The following is a 15,589-nucleotide window of genomic DNA, read 5'->3' on the forward strand; positions in this document are numbered from 1 at the left end:
GCTCATCTCCAACATATTACCAATGATTACATATGGCACTGAAAGGTTAAGTAATTTACATGAGGATGTGCCAAAAACAGGTCATGAACCAAGCTTTTCTTAACTCTTCTTGGATCTGTACTTTGTTGATTTTGTGACCTTGGGCAAGTCATTAACTTTGCTGGGTCTCAGTTTCTTCATCTATAAGATGATTGGGGCGGGGTTAGTAGATGATTATCAAAGCTACTTCCAGCTCTAAATCTGTGGTCTTATATCTCATCCAAATCTACTCCCCCAATTCTTGTGCTTAGCGTCACTGGAGTCAGGGATTTCTGACAAATAGTTCTAGGCCATGCTAAGAAAGGAGCTTTACATTGTGGGAAGAGGAAGAGAAAGAGGAGTGTCAATTTAAGCCCTGTGCTCTTGGCAGAACATGCTTTTCCAGAGCCATAACTAAGATGGAGCAACTGGCAACTTGTGCTTTGTCTTCATGGTTTTAAAATTTAGAGGATAATGGAAACACTTATACTCATTCAGCAGAGTAAAGTTGAGCTTGGCATTGCTTGGTAAGAAAAATTAGGAGAGGATTTTGGGAATTCTGGTGGAGTAGGTCAGAAATTTCAAGCTCTCAAGCTTATCTCCACAAAAGAGATAAAATAGCACCTCTGGGTGAACATAGAGCAGTGAAAACAAGTAAGAGTAGGAGCAGAAGAGGGGACATCCTAGGACAATTAGAGAAAATCTGAAGAAAAATCTTGGACAAGATTTCCTCCCTGTGAAGAGTAAACACCTTCAGACTGAGGGCCATTTCAACAACAAGCAGCAAGCTGCTTAAACAACAAGCAGTGAACCCTGGGTTAGTTGACTGAGAGACTGCCTTTGCCCCAGCCACTGGAACTGCTACCCCCAAGACAGTGAGAGGAGTTGGGCATCTGTTCTGGAGAAAGTAGAGGGAACCTCTTCTGACAAGGAACACCAGATCCAGCTGTGCTGTAGAGATGTGGTGGGGACGAGAAGGAACCAGCACACTACCAGTGAGTGCAGAAGCAGTGGGTTGGGGACACCTCTGCTGTGGGCACTTACAGGAGGCTGGAGGTTTTGGTTTGAGCTCAAGGTAAGAAGGGTGAACTGAAGAGGGTTAGAGGCACCATCCCCATACCCCAGGACTAGAAGTGATTATAAAAACTAAATTTTTACCAAAAAAATGCATGGGCAAAGGAGAAAGAATCCAACCATAGAGAGCTATTATGGGAATATAGAAGATCAGGGTTCATCTTCAAAGGAGGATACTGAAGCAAAGAAACTCTCTTCTACCCCAAAGAGTAATGTCAAATGGTCACCTGCCCAAAAAGAATTCATTGAAGAACTTAAAAAAGACTTTAAAAATCAAATGAGAGAGGTTGAGGAAAAGCTAAAAAGAAAAACAAGAATAATAGAAAAAAGCAAGAAGATTTTGAAAAGAAAGCCAACCAATTAGAAAAGGAGATCCAGAATCTTAAGGAAGAAAACGACTCCTTAAAAATCAGAATTGGTCAAGGGAAAACCAACAAAGTTATAAGAGATGAAGAAATTTAAAAAAATGAAATATGAAGAATGGAAAAATAGAAAAGAATGTGAATCATCTCATAAGAAAAACAATGTTTCTAGAGAACAGATCAAAAAGAGAAAACATAAGAATAATTAAACTATTTGAAAGTGCTGTTCAAAAAAGAATCTTGATACACTAATACAAGAAATAATTAAAGAAAATTGTTCTGATGTATTAAAACAAGAAGGGAAAGTAAAAATAGAAAAAATTCACTAATCACCCCCTGAAAGAGATCCTACAAGGAAAACTCATAGGAATATTATAAGCAAATTTTGAAATCCCCAGATCGAGGACAAAATATTATGAGCAACAAGAAAAATACAATTTATATATGGTGGTACCACAATTAGAATCACACAAGACATAGCAGTGGTGACACTGAAAGGTGGCAGGTCTTGGAACACTGTATATCAAAGAATGGAAGATCTAGGTTTCCAGTTGAAAATATCATACCCAGCAAAGCTAAGCATAATTCTGGATGAAAAACAAAATGGACATTTGATCAACTGTCACATTTTTAGGTCTTTGTTAAAAAAACAAACAAACCCTGAACTCAATAGAAGATTTAACATACAAGAGCCAAGAGAAATATAAGGTATATACCAATAATCAATTACAAGGGACTAAATAAGTATAGAATGTTTACCTTTTATGTATGACAAATGTAAAACCTATGTCTAAGATTGTTAGTAGTAATTAGGTAACTTATAATGAAGATTAGGGTAGACCTGAGTATGATATGACTTTAAAAAGTAAAACTATTCAAGTATAGGTAAAAGAGTAATTATCTTTTACAAATGAGGTGCAAGAGGAAGAACCAATACAGAGGAATTGGATGGGGGAGGGAGACTGTTAGTTCTGGAAATACTGTCATCAGGAATGGGTTTAAGAGGGGAAAATACATATACATTTAAAAGAGTCTTCTAAATTTAGAAAGAAATATAACTCTCAAGGGATAGGAAGGGGGGAGAGGATAAAGGAGAGATCTTTAGGGGGAGGGTATGGGAATAGGTTAAAAGGAGGATATAGAAGGGGGTTTAGATTTAAAGGAATGGGAGGATAAGGGGGGATTGATGGAGTGGGGGTAGGTTAAGTAATAGGAGGGTAAGGTAGCAGATAGAATTAAAGTAAATGAGTCAGGAAAGATAGGAAAAATAAAGAGATATACACAAACATAAAAACAAAGATTAGGAGTAGAATCTCTTAAGGAAAATATGTGTATATATATGTATATATGTATAAGGGTATGTATATATCAATACCTATATATAAATATATCTAATGCTCAACTGCAGCCTTGGGGTGGTGGGTAAGGAGGATAGAGAGGGGAAAAGAACAAAGTAAAAAGTGTACAGCAGAGAACAAAAAGAATAACCTACAAGGAAGCAAAGAAAAGATGGACAGTTTTCAACTTAATGAACAGATTTAACATATAGGCTTTCTTGAAATGAAAAGTTATCACTATATAATTTGAATCCTGCCCTATGTTCTGCTGTGCACATGACTTCTTTTTATTATTTTATATTTAAGTTTATAATGTTTCTGTTTCTTTTTCTTTTTTATGTATTTACGTTTTAGCATTTGTCTAAAATTAGAAAAAAGAGAATAATTAGTTAAAATAGGAAACTAGTAGATGGAAAACTTCCTCTCCTACACTCCTTCCTAGTTCAGCCCCACTTCTACCATTTTGCTGAGGAGTAGCCTATTGTTATCCCAAGGTGTTTGTTTAACATGGTTCCATGAATTCATGGGTCTTTCCCCACCACACACACATGAACACACACAACTTAATTTGTCTTTAGAAGCTGATTTGAAGACATGTTCCATGTTGTTTTCTCTTAGTACATCTTGTAATGCTTGCCCTAGACACCAATATTGATAGTGATAGCTCTAGGGTTACTCCCCTATGTCTGGCCACAATTGACCCTGTTTCATAGTGGCACTAGGGGTGGCAATAAGCAAAAGGGAAGACTTTGGGAGTAGCTAGACATAGCTTATCTTCCCATTTCCATCACCATTTGATCCATCTTTTCCTAAATACTAATGGTAGGAAGCCCTTGTAGGAGTATCAAGCTGTTCTCTTCTTTTCTCCTTCTCCCCCATCATTTCAGTAAATGCTATTGCTGACATAGGAGAAATAGTGAAAAACAGATATCAGGGCTAGGGAGCAATTGAAGAGCAATGGCATGGCTCCTAGGTATTTGCAGAATGGGGTTAGCAGTGGAGCTAAAAACCATAAGGGGCAAGGAAAGAAGAAAGGGCAAGATAGTTTGTGGCAATGGGTATGGAAAAGGGAACTCTTAATCAAGCTCAGCTGTCCAGCCATTCCTATGTAGAGAACATTCAAACTTTAGGTATATATACTTTGGGAACTGTCTGGTTAGCTTCTTACGTTTAATAGCCAAAGATGGCACTTGGAACCCTGCCTAGGCTTTACGCAGCTAGTTAGTTGCTTTGATCAAAACAAAAGAGATGAGTTAAGGATACAATAGCACAAGTTTAGTGGCCACTTAGGATAGTACATCTCATCTCCATGAGCTGTGGAAACCCATCATTACTTCTGGGAAAGTAATTCAAAGTACATGCTGTTGATGGTAGGTCAGCAACATGATATTTATATTTGAATGGCAAATGCCAAAGCCTAACATTTCAAAGGAATAATTATAAAACAGGGAAGGAAACTGGCTCTCAAGAAGTCTGCATGACCATATGAATATGCTTTAGATGAAGGAGTACATATGAGTGTGGGCAGTAGTTGATTAACAGTGAAAGGGAATTGGTCAGATAGAACAATTCAGAAAAATATTTACTTTGAACCATTCTGCTCCCCAACATGGCCCCTCTGTTTCAGCCAGACTGGTTTCCTTATCATCTCCTACACATATTTACTTATTCATGCCTACATAACTTTTGCTAATTCTGCCTAGGATGCCCTTTTCTCTCTTCTCCACTAAACCACATCCATCACTTTCCCTCCCTTGTAATTGTCTTTGTTGACAGTTACCTCTGAAACCAAAACCATATTCTCTGCCATTAAAATAATGCTAGTTATCACTAGTAATCTCCTACTATTGGGCCCTCAATCAGTGTTAAATTCCTAGCAGTGTGCATCACCTCCTTCAAGTCCATGTCTCAGTAAATTCTTTGTATCTGTGCTCACCTCCTTTGAGGATAATAGAGCTCTCTGATGATAATTACAAAAAAAGCTTTCCTTGAGGGACAATCCTCTAATTCTGGGGTTCTTAAACTGGGATCTGTACATTTAAAGCAAAAACTGTATTTCAAAACAATTGATTTCCTTTGTAATCCTATGCATTTTGTTTGATGTATTTAAAAAAATTATTCTGAGAAGGGGTCCATAGTCTTCACCAGACTGTCAAAAGGGTCCACGACTCAAATAAAGTTAAGAACTACTGCTCTAATCACTCCATTGATTGATTTTCCCTCATCACTTGAGTATGTCAGGCCTTTATTTATAGGTTGCTTACTAAATGATATAGTTTATATATGCCCTTTTTCTCTCCCATAAATGGAGGTGTTATTCAATAGTCAATAAACATTTATTAAGCACCAACACTGGGGATACAAATAAGAAAAAGAAAAATAGAACCTGCCCTCAAGGAGCTCACAATCTATTCAGGGAAGACAATACAAAAGGGAGCTTCAGGTGAGGGAGGTAGACAGAGGGTACCTAGTATGGAGCATAATGTTCACAGAGTAGAAATCCAACAGAATGGCTGATGGGAAATAAAAAAGTTAGCTGGAAAATTTTGAGCCCTCTATAAAGGAATCTTTGAGAAGAGTGAATTGCTTCACCCTCCATAAACGTGTTAGTTGCTTCTATTGTAATTACTTATGATTCTGGTATTATTTCACAGCTTATGAGTTTGGAAATATTCATCTGAGAGTACTGTTTCTGTATTTTGACATCAGATATGCTAAGGGCTTGCCCTTCCAGTGGAGCAAACTTCCCATCACCCTGATTAAATGAATCAAAAATTACTGTGCCCTCTCCCTGATCGGTGAACATAAGCAAACTCATCTGAGATCTAGTTGTCCTCAAACTCCAGCTAGTCATTCTACTTTGGTATCTTCCCTGCTCCACCTTCACCACCACCCCTGCAACTTTGCACTTTTCTACATCTAGAATATAAATTCCAAACCAAACCTCCAGAGACTATCCTCTTTTTTCCTTGAGGAAGTTAATCCATTCAGCTTTGGAACTCTGTCCTGGGGCTGAGCTATCCTGACTTGTAGACCTAGACCTTGCTTTATATCCAATGCAGCAATCCAGCCCAAATATTTTACTAATTGCCCTGCTGCTACATGCATACCATCTTCTCCCCATTTTCACTCCAGATCTTCCCACCTCTTGTTATGGGAAGAGTTATCAAATAAAAGCTTTTTTCCCCTGAAAAGGGCTTTATAATCAATTCTCTTATGGCACTATTCAACATCCCTATGACTCCCTAGATGAAAACACCCTTCTCAAGTCACTACCCCCCATATTCGTTGTTTCCTTGTGCTAAAATATAAGCTCTTTGAGGCCAGAGGCTGCCTCACTTTTGTATTTGAATCCACAGGAACACATAGTAGGAGCTTAGTAAATATTTTACATTCATTGATTCTATTCAGTTGTGCTTTGTCTCCACGGATAAAACTTGAAGCTAATACAGAAAGGTTTATCACTAATCATTAATATTTGTATAATATATTTTAAGGAATTATATATTTTAGATCAATATAGAGGGAAATGCAGTACTAAAATACACTTTAATAGGTACTTCATGAGTCCCTAACTATTAATCAACAATTATTTATCAAATATATTAAGTACCTACCATGTGCTAAGCATGGTAAGAAATGTATGTAGTAAGAGTGTGAGGCCAGATTTGAACTCAGGAAGACTCATCTTCCTGATTCTAGGCCTAGCATGCTATCCACTGCTCCACCTAGCTGCCCTATTATAGGAAACACTGTAGGGTAATAAAAAGAAGTACAATATAATTTTTCTTCTGTTAACAAGTTTTCAATCTAGTTAACCATCTGTACTTAATCTAAATCTTCTCAAATCTCTGAGCTTAAGTAGAATTTATCCCAAATTTTTTCTCAGGCTGTCAGGAATCTGTCTAGGACTCTCAGATCCCTAGCCAACTCACTCAAATGTTAAATTTCCTACAGCTTTTTCCCACTGTGATTTTAATTGTCCCAGCAAAGCAAGTTTATCTGTGACTGCCTTAGTTAATCCCAAGAAAAGTCTTCCCCTTCTCCATCTTTTTTCCTTCCAAGGATAGAAATAGAAAAAAGAAAAATCATAATATCTCCTTCCCCCCTTTCTTCTGGTTATTTCATTTAGATTTTCCTCTACTTAGCAATTTCTCTTTGAAGCCTAGAGCTGGTATAAAGGCTAATTTACATCCAATTGAATTCAAGTCAACAAACATTTAAGTGCCTACTCTGTATAAGGTACTAAAATAGGTAAAGGTTGATTCCAGCCTTTCTTATAGAGTTGCCTGAGATTCAGAGGAACAGAAGATTCAGAATTGTCATTGGTATCCCAGCAGCATTCCCAGAACACCTAGGCCAATGTGGTGTCAGCTTTGGGAGCCAAGACCAAATTAAATATACCAAGGATTGCTTCAAGCTTATATAAGGAGTCCAGCAGAAAAGTTGAGCCATGCCCAAGAGGATTACTTCCCCCATACCAAAGGGGACAAAAGGACTTTCAGCAACTCTTGGTTGCCTCATGTACTTTCTAAGTTTGAGCTAGCTTTGCCCTGGACTCTGTATATACAGGCAGGAGAATACATCTTGAACTTTTTTTTATTGGGAGGGGAGGGTGCATTTTGTAGCATAGTTATACTACTGTAGTAAATTCCCATTTCTAAAAATGTGTTTATTATGTCTAGCTAACTAATTGACCTCAACTAATAACCATGGGAGGTAGCATGCTGATTGGGGTTCATAGGCTATAGACTTAAGGAATTATGACTCCATCCCATACTCAAACCCTTGTAGAGGTAGCCTTGAGGAGACATAGTAACCACCTTCCAAGTATCCAACTTGTCAACACCAATGACTGTGATAGTAGGCTCAGAGTATATGTCATATAGACAGTGTTGTCAAAGGTGGGACATGAATATTGGTCTTCTTGGAGCCAGGGTCTATCAACTATTCTAGGCTGTCTCTCTAGGCTACAGTGAACTATAGCAATTTTAAATTGTATGGTCTTTTTGCATTCCCTGAATCAAGAAACATGAGAGAAAAGTCATTTCCAAACAACCCAATTTAGTGCTGGGCTAAAAAGGAATGTAATAGTTATTTAATTAGTTATTTTAAAATCAAGTGCCTTTCAACAATCCACACATATCCATAGTCTCTTGAGAGAAGTAGATAAACTGAATGTGGAAATGAGACATAGGCAGACACAGAGCCCTTCTGATATATTCCTGAGAAGTCAAGAAAACTACTCTTGGCACTTAGAGTTCACCAAGTTCAGGGGTCCCTTGCATCAGATAATATAAGGGAAATATTTGATAACAGTTCTGACAACCACTGAAGAGGATGCAGTGAGAAGGGTGCACTTAGGCACATATGGTGGGAACTGCCCCCTATTCAGGACTTCTGGAAATTGATATGCTCCCAGATTGACAAAATTGCAGGGTGTGCTCTCCCTCTGGAGTCCCTGGCATTCCCTCGGGGAGAGACTGGCACTAGCACATATGTGTTAGAGCACTCCAAGCTGAAAGCCTGAACTGAAAACAGTCATTCAGGTGGTAGAGTAGTTAGGGAAAATGAGGCAATATGAATGTTGTTCAGTGAATGAGGTATATCCTGGAAGCAGAAAACACTGACAGGTAGCATAGGAGCTCTGTTGGTGACCTCTTAGGCTGAAACTGTCAGGGCATGAGAACTCTTATTCACCAATAACTTTAAAAATAGTTGTGCTTGTAGTACTCAGATATAGGAATCTAAAAGTGAAATGCAAAAGGAATTTTTTGAAAATGAATAATGATTTCTTATAATATATGTACAGATTACTATTAAAAAATGCTAAAACTACTCAAATTTCTAAGAGGTTGTGTATGTATGCATTAAAATTGTTGGGATTTTTTGCAACTAAATACTGCTAATAACTTGGATATATGTATGTATCTGTATGTGTATATATGTATGTATATACATATATACTTGTGTGTATATATGTGGGCATATGTGTGTATGTGTGTGTGTGTTTGATCTAGTCCTATACAAGAAAGCTTTCATTTGTGTAGGAAACTCCTGGTGTGGACATTCCATCTACCAATGCAAATCCCACAAGTCATCTGCAACCTAATATTTTGAAGTGGAGGTTCTTAACTTTATTTGCATAATAAACCCTTCTGGCAGTCTGCTAAAACCTATAAACCACTTCTCAGAATAATATTTGTAAATGCATAAAATAGAATAGATAGGATTACAAAGGAAATCAATTATATTGAAAAATGGTCATCAAAATATATTAAAGGAAAAACACAAGTTCAAGGACTCCTTTTTTTTTTTTAAAGAATTGGCTACAGCAGTAAGAGGATAAATATTTTGCCCATAATCACAAAGTTAATATTTGTTAGAGGCCTAGCTCTCTCTGACTTCTAGGTCAGCCCTCTAGAAACTAAGCCATGCTTCAGGTTACATGTCAAGTTAAGACCACAAGCATTTATTAAATGCCTGTCATGTGCCAGGCATGGTGCTAAATGTGTCAAAACAAAGGAAGACCAAAAAAAATCCAACTCTTAGCCTCTGATATCAAGTAGTCAACAGTAGAATTAGGAAGCTACATGCAAAAACTGTGTACAAACAAAATAAAGACAGTAGAAATTGGACATAATCTCAGAGGGAAGGTATTAAGGTTAAGGAGGATAAAAAAAGGATTTTTTCAGTAGGTAAGACTTTAGCTGAGACTTGAAGGAACCCAGAAATCAAGTAGATGAAGATACGGAGGGTGGGAGTTCCAGGCAAGGAGAACTACCCATAAAACTGATCAGAGACTGGAGTGCCTTGTGCAAAGAAGGAGCATCAAGAAGACCAATGTTGATGAATTTCCGAGTATGAGTAGGGGATTATGGTATAAGACTGGAAAGGTGGGGAGAGGCCTGGTAATGAAAAGCTTTAAAAGCTAAACAGAAGATTTTATATTTGGACCAAGAGTAATAGGAAACCATTGGAGTTTATTGAATGGAGGTAGGAGGATTGGATACAATCAGACCTTCTTTTTAGGAAGATGTTGAATAGAAGAGAGACTTGAGGTAGAAAGACCAACCAGAATGCTATTGCGGTAATCCCGGCATGAGACAATGAGGGCCTGCACTAGGTTGGTGACAGTGTCAGAGGAAAGAAGGGCTAGTATGTTAGGAATGTCATGAAGATAGAATTGGCAGTTTTCATTACTACAAACTCTATGGGTTCCCATTTTTCTTTGTCATGGTGTAATTTTCTTGTAATAAGGATGCTCACATTCTGCACTGTTGGAAAGATTCACTCATTTCCCCCATTGCTTTTTCTCTGGTCTCTGGTCTGTTGGTCGTCTTGGTTCGGTTTTTAAAGGCTGCCTCCCTAATATGTGGACACAGGATATATGGAACTGCCCTAAAAACCTTAATGGGAAACTACTTAAATTAACCTCACCCACCATTCTAATTCTGAGGTGGATCTGGTCCCCTTCTCTCCAAGTCAATATCAACTACATAGTGCAAAAGGCCTTGGATTTGAAATCAGAGGAATTGAGTACCTGGGTAATACAGTGGATAGAACATTGGACCTGTAGTAAGGAATACCAAATTTCTAATCCTGCCTCAGGCACTAACTGTGTGATGCTAGAAAAATAATTCTAATTGCTCTGCACCTTCATTTCCTCTTTTGTAAAATTAAAATAATAAAAAACTATTAAAAATAGCATGTAAAGTACTTTGCAAATCTTAACATGCTACATAAACAAAAATTATTTTTTTATTTATTATTAATATTATCTAGATTCTTATTCTGGCTCCGCCTGTTACTAATTATGTGACAAAGACAAGTCATTTTCCTGATCTAAGCTTCAGTGTTTTCTTTTGTTCCATAATAACTATATCATACATTATTTAAAATATATTTTGATAACTTTTTCAATTCAATTTTACTTTATTTTTACTTCTGAATTCTCTCCTTCCTACCTCCACCTCTCCCACTCACTGAAAAAGCAAGAAAAATTTTTTATACATATATATAGTCAAGCAAAACAAATTCCCATATGCCATATATGCATGACTTGTCTTTGTCACATAATTTTATATATATATAATATATATATAATACATAACACTTACTTCAGTCTACATACACTCTAAGTCCATCACATTTCTGTCTAGAGTTAGATAGAACTCTTCACCATTATTCTCTGGAGCTGTGATTGATTCTGTTGTATTAGTCATAGTTTCTAAGTCTTTCAAAGTTGTTCATCTTTACAATATTGTTATTGTACAATTGTTCTTCTGGTTCCCTTCATTTCATTTTGCATCAGTTCATACAAATTTTCCAGGTTCCTTTACCCTTTATCATTTCTTACAGATAATAGTCTTCCATCACATTCGCATACCAAGATTTATTCATTTATTCCCTAAATGATGGATACCCACCTCAATTTTTTGCCTCCATGAAAAGAGCTGATATAATTTTTTTATACGTATGCATCCTTTTCTTTTTCCTTTGGTCTCTTTGGGATATACACCTATCAGTATTATCGCTAGGTTAAAGGGTAAGCACAGTTTATTAGCTTTCAGGGTATAGTTACAGAACAGTTGAAATAGTTTACAACTCTGCCAACAATTCATTAATGTACCTGTTTTCCTACAGCCCCTCCAGCATTTAAGTTTTCCTTTTTTTTGTCCAATTTGCCAATCTGATGGGTATCTTAGCCTCACTATTTTCAACTGTGAAATGAGATAGTTAGTTGGGCTAGATGACTTCTAAAGTCCTTTCAAGCTCTATATCAATGAATTTCTCACTGCTTGAAATTCTTGGACATAGTTAACATTCAAATTTAATAGATATTTTCAGATACAGATAAAACCAGATGTCCAGTGATATTTCTTCCAATACTAAGTATGTGATTCTGGGAATATATTCATTGTTAGATTTTAGAGCCATTCTCTTATTGGAAGACATTGGTAGAAGACATCACATTTTTCAAAGGAAGCCTAGGGACAAAGCTGCAAAGGCCCAATGACTAATCTACCAAGAATTCAATTTAATCCAACAAACATTTATTATTTCTATTTTACTTCTTGTAGCAAGTAAAGAGATACTCTCTTTAAAACCTATTTTTAAGGGGAAAAATGGTGGTGTTTAAATTCTGTTCTATGTCTTGTTTACTTTGTTAGCCAAAAAGGTATTATTAACTAGACTTTTGGATCATAGTTCCTTTGTTATTATATAAAATTAATTTCAAGTATTTTCTTTACAAAGAATAATTTTTATATGGACCTACTTATTTGCTACAAATATTTTACTACCACAAATGCCACAAAGCATTACATACACACCCCTTATTCAGGCTATTTAGAGAATGAGCTTTCTTTAATAAATTTATGTGTTATATTATTTTCAGAGAACCATAAACTAATAAAATGGATACTCTTAAAATAAAATGAACATATATCAGTCCTTGATGATTCATATGGTACTTCCCCTCTTAGAATATTGGAACCTGTGTCATAAGAGGATCCTTGAATGCATGTTTACATACCTACTCTAGCAAAACCCAGAAGTTTGCATCAGACCAAATAATTATCAAGAAATCCAATGAGAAACCAGAGTTAATTACTTCTTCCATTCCAGAATTGCACAAAAAGTGTTAGCACCTTCTAGTATGAACATGAATGGGACAAGTTTAGCCTACAAAGTTCTGTGTGAAGAGGAAGCAAGAAAGGAAGCCTTGCTTAAGAAGTCTTGCCACAGGGTGGTCAGAAAGTCTAAGGGTGAAGAATTTGGAGGAGAAGCAGAATGCAGTTACCAGAGAACAGTGAAGTGCTGCAGCACTCAGACCTGGGCAAGCCATGTTCAGGAACTCTGAGATCCTAGGTACTTTTTCCTGTGGTATCAGACAAGAGCTTGGTATTGTTCTAGATTCTCTGACTGACCTCATCTCCCACAGTTAGGCCTCCCTGAATCTTTGAGGTTCAGAGCACAGGATTATCATCAGGTTGTGACCTCCTTGAATGCAGGGACTATCTTTTGCATGTTTTTTATCTCTCTAGCACTTAGGACAATCCATGGCATGTATTAGGAAAATAGCAAAAATTCAGCTCTCTCAAAGCAAAAGTACTGTAAGCTTCCAGAAAGAAATAGCTCAAGTACCAAGGAACTAAAGTTAGAATCTCACAAGACCTGACAACATTTACTTTAAATGACATATCTTTGAAAACAATGTTCCTAAAGGCAAAAGAGACATCCTTACAACCAAGAGTAACTTACCCTGAAAAGCTGAGTATAATCCTATGTGGGGGAGAGAGGGAAGGATTTCTAGTGGAATAGAGGATTTTCAAGCACTGCTGATGAAAACACCAGAGCTGAGTAAGAAACTCTGAAATACAAACACAAGTGTCAAGAGAAACTTAGAAAAGTAAATGTATTTGAGCAATTGGAAGAAGGTATAAAATGATGATGCAATGCTAACATCCTATCAATGGATGAGGAAATGTATCCTTTTAACATCTTAATTTCTTCAAAGGATATTTATTGAGGGAGTTAAGAAAAGTGAATTGGTTCTGTTCTGAGGGATTGGAGAGAAAAGAGAAGGGAGAATAAAAGGGAGAATTCTCTACTATAGAAATTGTTACAGAAATTATTAGTATGGGAAAAAGGAGTGAAATTTGCTATTTTTAAATCAAGGTTGTTGTTTATCATCTGTTCTTTTTTTTTTCAGCCAAAGACAAGGATTATTAGAACATCCACCATATTGGGCAGACTCTAAAGGAATCTAAACATTAGTGAGCTATTGGCTAGATTATAAGAATCTGAGCACCTTAATAGAGACAAGATGGACCTTATATATGGAAAAACTGTGGAAGGGATCTAGGAATGGCCAAGTAGTTGGTGGGGATAGTGAAGTAATAGAATACCAGGAATGTGGTTCACATGGCCAAGGGAAAATGGAGCCTAGCTAGGATTAAGGGTAGGGAGTGTCCAGGGGCCATAGGGAGGCAAGACAATGGAGGACCAGGATAGGTTAAAGATAATAGAGAATTGGGAGATTGGGTATCGCCACAACTAAAGGTCAGCTGATGGGATTATAACTTCAGGCAAAAGCCAGAGATTTGGCCCTGTGGGAAAGTCCAGGGTTTTTCCTTTCTGGGGTCCAGATCTCAACCTCATCATTCCCCCCTCAAACAAATGGTACCTAAATTCTTTTGGAGTAAAAGGCAAAGGTCTTGACTTCTGAAACTGCTTCCTGCTGGCAAGGGGTGTAGAGCTGTCCCTGCCTTGAGGGAGTCCCAAAGAGGAGGTTGACTGGAACTGACCACAGGCTGCAACCAGGAAACAATGGGGGGACATTGGCTGGTATCCGCTGTTTGCTACCACCTGCAAGTGAAAGACCTGTAGTCTTTGTCATTCATTTTTTTAAACTTTATTAATTTATTTTGATTAATCAACAGTTACTTTGATAAGCTTTTGAGTTTTAAACTTTTCTCTCCCTCCCTACCCACCTCCCTCCCCAAGATGGTATGCAATCTGATATAGGCTATACATATACATTTCTATTAAACATATTTCTACATTAGTGATGTTGTAAGTAAGAAATGGAACCAATAGGAGGAACTACCAGAAAGAGGAAACAAAACACAACAGAAGAAAAAAAAATAGCAAATAGCATGCTTCGATCTGCATTCAAACTCCACAGCTCTTTCTTTGGATATGGACAACATTTTCCATCATGAGGCCTTTGGAGATGTCTTAGATCCTTGCATTGCTGAGAAGGGTTAATTCTATCAATATTAGTCATTGCACAATATGGCTGTTACTGTGCACAATGTTCTCCTGGTTCTGCACACTTTACTCACTATCAGACCATATAAGTCTTTCCAGGTTTTTTTGAAGTCTGCCTGCTCATCATTTCTTATAGCACAATAGTATTCCACTACATTCATATACCACAGCTTATACAGTCATTCCCCAATTGATGGGTATCCCCTCAATTTCTAATTCTTTGCCACCACAAAAAGAGCTGCTATAAATATTTTTGTACATTTGGGTCCTTTTCCCATTTGTATGATCTCTTTCGGATATAGCCCTAGAAGTGTTATTGCTGGGTCAAAGTGTATGTACACTTTTGTAGCCCTTTGGGCATAATTCCAAATTGCTCTCCAAAATGGTTGGATCATTTCACAACTCCACCAACAATGTATTAGTGTTCCAATTTTCCCACATCTTCTCCAACATTTATCATTTTCCTGTTTTGTCATGTTGGCCAATCAGATAGGTGTGATGTGGTACCTCAGAGTTGTCTTGATTTGCATTTCTCTAATCAATAGTGATTTACAGAATTTTTTCATATGACTATAGATGGCTTTAATTTCTTCATCTGAGAACTGTCTGTTCATATTCTTTGACCATTTATCAATTAGGCAATGTTTGCCATTCATTCTTGAGAAGGACCAAGGACATCATGAAGGTGATGTCTTGACTTGGTCAAGAATTGGATTTAAGTGAGGCATAACTTCACAAAGTCATCAGCCTCACTGTCTTCTCCAGAGGCATCAAAGTCCAGTGGCAAGACAAAAGTCAGGAGAATATAGAAATATAGAAAAAGTGTAGGGTAGGGGGCATCTTAGGAACTTCACTCCTTTCTGAAACAGTTAAAGTAAAATCACACACACACACACACACACACACACAGAGACAGAGAAAGACACAGACAGAGAGAGCCATACAGACAGACAGACAGACAGAGACAGAAAGGCAGAGAGAGAGAGAGAGAGAGAGAGAGAGAGAGAGAGAGAGAGAGAG

At 37.2% G+C, this 15,589-nt stretch overlaps 1 pseudogene; it reads left to right on the forward strand.

Annotated features, from left to right (window-relative positions):
• Positions 1–977: 977 nt before the first annotated feature.
• Positions 978–15,589, forward strand: part of LOC114048995 — a 154,590-nt pseudogene continuing 139,978 nt past the window's right edge.

The sequence above is a fragment of the Vombatus ursinus genome, unplaced genomic scaffold, assembly GCF_900497805.2.
Source record: "Vombatus ursinus unplaced genomic scaffold, bare-nosed wombat genome assembly UNPS02014794.1, whole genome shotgun sequence".
Lineage (NCBI taxonomy): Eukaryota > Metazoa > Chordata > Mammalia > Diprotodontia > Vombatidae > Vombatus > Vombatus ursinus.